Genomic DNA, 4,918 nt, shown 5'->3' with positions numbered 1-4,918 from the left:
GCATTCAAGAGAATCCGGAAGGTCTAACCTTGTCTGTGGTATTCTGAGTAGGATTCAATGACTGAATGACTGTGACGTGCTTCAAACTCCTGAGGGCGGGGCGTTAGTGACAGACGCAAAAGAATCGATGGATTCTATTCCGGCTTGACCGAGAACCGACAGCTGAATTCCGCGTGCTGTGACAGAGCATATGCAATCGCTTTCACTGAGAGGATGGGAGGTAGCCACTGACAACGGTGAAACCCTTGCTTAAGCTTGCCATGGAAAGGAGTAAGAAGGATTGGATGAAGACAGTAGGAAAGCAGAGAGATGGAAGGGAAGGCATCTTCATGCGCTTATCTGAAGTTCCTACCAATGAATTACATAAGTATCACTATCTTTACCTTTGTGTTATTTTCGTTCATCACCATTACCATTTGAGTTTGCCTGACTAAGATTTACAAGATGACCATAGCTTGCTTCAATACTAACAATCTCCGTGGGATCGACCCTTACTCGCGTAAGGTTTATTACTTGGACGACCCAGTGCACTTGCTGGTTAGTTGTGCGAAGTTGTGTAATGCCATGGTACTGAGCTACCAAGTTTTTGGGGCTCATGACCGGGGATTATGAGAGTTGTGAAAAAATATTGTTCACAATTTCGCGCACCAACGGGCTGGCTAAGTGAATGGGAGCAAGGTTAGGGATCTATGTTTATTATTTATTTTATAATCTAAACTTCTTGTGAAAATTGCTTTTGCTAATTTGTAATTTTGTTCAACAGGATTTTACTTACATCCACTTCAGAGGTATATGGAGATCCCTTTGTGCATCCACAACCAGAAACCTATTGAGGAAATGTTAACCCATATATATTCCAAATCTTGTTGAGGGTCATATTCTATGCGTAAAATATGTGCATGCAGGAGTTCGAAGTTGTTACGACGAAAGCTAACGAGTTGTAGAAACTTTGATGTTTCATTATTATATGCAGAAACTTTTGCTCTGTCAGTGTCTCTTGAACTCACTGACTCGTGTATTTTATTTTCGTTATTTCCATGTGGGAGCCTTCTGCATTTTATTCAATTATCCCTTTCTACATCTCGCTTTGTCGGATCTGTTGGATAGGACAACATCCAATTCTCCAATTGCATTATTTTATTTTTTGTAGATTTCTATTGTTGGTAAATTAAAAAGAATGATTCTTTACTGTGTTGTCTATATTTAGTTGGAAGTTAAGTGTGTTTGATTTTTTTTTGAATAATTATATTTTGTAGTGGGCCTCATGATATTACTTGATCCAACAGTTAGCTTGGACAATTTGATTTACATTAGATATAGTGGTAATCCTGCTATAGCTTTACAAATTACTAATAGAAGATCAGCAAATTGCAAGAAGCAAATAACAGAAAGAAATGTGTTCCAATGCTATGTTCTTGGTTCTAAAAATGCAGGGAAATCTGCTTTGCTGAATTCATTCTTGGAAAGGTGTGATTTTGTACCGATCATTTTAGTCTAATTCACCAATTATATGCTGCTTCCTTATATTCTAAATTTGATTCTATAACCAAGTAAAATTTAATATGCTTATACTGTTTATTGCTAATTTGCTTCAAATCAACAACTTCATATATTGATTGTGCAGGCCTTTCTGAGATAGTTATACTCCTACAACAATTGAGTAGTATGCAACAAATGTAGTTGAACTAATCGGGGTGAGTATTATGATGAGAAAATGTGATAATCAATTAAGTGATTTTGATAATATAATATTGCATTTCTCTTATGTTTTTTCCTGAATCTAATTCACTCTTGGTGATAAGTACATACAAACTCCTGTAGATGTTATTTTTAACTCTAATATTTATCATATAGGGAACTAGAAAAACTCTTGTATTGCACGAGATACTAGAGGATGGCGTATCAAAGTTTTTGTCAAATCAGAATTGTTTGGTTGCATGTGATATAGCTCTTTTTGTGTATGACAGGTGCGGTGCAAAATTTTTGTGGCTTAATACTTTTGCTGCCTCAGAGTTATAGGACTGCTGGTTTACATTATTGACACTACAACACTTCCAACATATAGCGGCAGCAGTTTTCCGATGGTTGTAGAAATCTTCCACTGGACGAAAAATAGCGGCGGTTGATGCAGCGGCTAGTTGTGGGGTTACTATTCGTTTAAAATTTAACGACGGTTATGGTCAACTGCTGCTAAATGTAACAAAATGCATGAGATAGTTGCTGAGTCAGAATTTACTTTTAGTGGCGCTTTCATTCCAATCACCGCCAAATTTGTTTAATTCCTCACTTTCATATTTGGATTTAGTCTCTTTTTAAAAACCAACAGAGTATAAACTACTTTAGTTCTCACCAGTTTCATTAATGTTGTGACAGAAAAATATTGTCTTTCGCAAATATAGAATTTTTTTTACTGGTAAATAAATTGAGCTTGCCCGTATTTTAATTTTCGATATATTTTAATACGTTAATTTTGAGCAATATGTTTCAGTCACTGTTACCTAAACTGTAACACTATTTTTGGATTTGTTTTACGTAAAAAAAATTAATCACTTTAAAAATATATATTTTTTAATCATGTGAACAAATTTACAAATTAGATTTTCTCATTTACTATAAGATCTTATAAGTTTGCATTCAAGCATAAATATAAAAGAAATATATAAGAAATGTATCAGTTAAGTTAATTTTAATCGAGCATAAATTAAACTAAAGCTTTCCAAAAATATACCTTATTCAACCTGAATCATGAAATTCTTAAAGTAGTCATAGATGTAATATTGCGATCAAAACCATTAAACTAACGGGAATCGACCTAAGTCTTAAAATTTCTCTACAACATCGAATTTACCAGTTTTTTTTTATCAAATTGAAGCCCCTATTTGTAAATGTACATAATCTTGTCTTTGTTAGTCATCAAAAGTTTTTTTGTCTTTTTCTGAGACCTTATTGAGATCAAATTGCATGGAAATGTCAATTCCAACGGAGAAGATTTTATCTAATTTTTTTCTAAATCAATCTCTGTTCCATTTAGACTGTCATTAATTACTTTACCTGAATATTCAGGTAACACTAAAAATATCAATATCCATACAACAATATAAGGCTACCCAGAAGAAACCGTGAACTCATAATTCGTCAGATATTAATTTAGAGAAAACATGGTATGTTAATATCATAAGAAACTTTTAAAACAAAACAAAATAAACAATAATTACCATCTCCCTTATTAGTACTTTGAGCATATCTCTTAGAAAGAAGATCTGTAATTTGCAATTCTATATACTTCATTTTCTCCTGTGATGCAATATCCAACTCAACAACATAGTTGATTCTGAAGCGTTTTTACCTTCAATTCAGCAAGTATGTCTTCAGAACTCTTTCCAAATGCATATGTAACAAAAATATAACCAAACCTCTTTTCGTACATTGATGTCTATTTATGAAGTTCCTACAAATTTGAATGTTAACAACATAACAAATATTATTGCAACAAATTTAGTTCTCGTATATAAACTTAACATATACATTATTCAATTAATTAATAAGTATATGCCTAAGGAATGAACCTGAAGGGTATAATTGTTTTTCATTTCTAATTATTCCTTGAAACAAGAGTGTCATGGTATAGCTTCCAACCAACACCTAATATTCACTTTACAAAATCATATGTCTCTAGCAACAGCAATTACATATTCCAACGAAGAGAATGGAAAGGCTACAACCATTTCTTTAGTGATTTTGTGCTTGCATAGCATGATGAAAATTCCTCCATTTAATTTTTCCTTGTTACTCCATCATTTTAAAATAACTAATATTTATTAGTCATAACAATATTAAAATTGTTAATGATTATTAGATATGTTATCTTTCAATAAAACTGGCATTAAGAACAACAGCAATAATGATATAGATACTTCATTATGGATTAACTTTATATAAAAAAAATTGGAAGAAATGGGAAAAAGCTTTAATTCATTAAAGTTGTCAATCCAATAAAAACTTAATTGAAATACAAAAATATAAATCGTAATGTAACCAGCCAACTACTTACAAAAATTAAGTGTATTAAACTTATTAAACACACAAATCTCCTTTAAAAGTTATTTTAATATTTCTCTTGTTTTCATTCTGCAACATCATCAATATTTTCAAAAGCATTATTTGTAGGGTCTTCGGTATCATCATCCCTTGTCAACTGTAAATATCCAATGTCCTCTGCCGTTGAATTGTTCAACCATGGCTATGGAGAAAAATCAATTTCAGCTTCTTCATTCTCTTCTCCGATGTTATACAAGTCTCATGGCTTCACATGAATCACTACACTCCATTCTTTATCTACTTCATTGTCCACATAGTATACGAGATGAGCCTCTGATGCCAATATGTACGATTCATGGTCTTCTCGATCACCAATATATATCGAACGAGAGAAGTTAACACTAGTAAGACCCAAATGATCTTGTTTGATTCCTCTAGTAGTAGTTGTATCCATCCAAACACACTTGAACAAACAATTGAGAATCGATAGCTGTAACTCAATTCAACTATGTCTACAATTATGTCTACAATTTTGCCAAACTCATGTCTTTCAAACTATAAATACACACAGGATTACATAGGTAATAAGAGGAGACCAAAAGATTAGACTAGTCTCTCCAAAAGAATAAGAACTTGCCAGATTGACTTGGTTATCACAGAAACCCACTGAGATATAAAAAAGAGAAGTAAATAGGGTGAGAACCTGATAATTTCCACTTAGAAAAATGGTGCATACACATGCTATACGTACGCACTGAATCTGCTACTACTGTTATTTCTACAGAACCACATTTTAATATCCAAACTTCAAAAGATCATAAGTTTCTCTAGAAAAAATCATTTTGTCTTCGTTATTTAAAGACAATAAACTAGACATTCT

At 32.7% G+C, this 4,918-nt stretch overlaps 1 pseudogene; it reads left to right on the top strand.

Moving 5' to 3' along the window:
- Positions 1-2,126, top strand: part of LOC107484908 (UDP-glucuronic acid decarboxylase 6-like) — a 12,557-nt pseudogene extending 10,431 nt beyond the window's left edge.
- Positions 2,127-4,918: the final 2,792 nt, after the last annotated feature.

The sequence above is a fragment of the Arachis duranensis genome, chromosome 4 (genome assembly GCF_000817695.3).
Source record: "Arachis duranensis cultivar V14167 chromosome 4, aradu.V14167.gnm2.J7QH, whole genome shotgun sequence".
Classification (NCBI taxonomy): Eukaryota; Viridiplantae; Streptophyta; class Magnoliopsida; order Fabales; family Fabaceae; genus Arachis; species Arachis duranensis.
The sequence above is the reverse complement of the archived record's forward strand: the minus strand, read 5'-3'. Positions and strand labels throughout refer to the sequence as shown.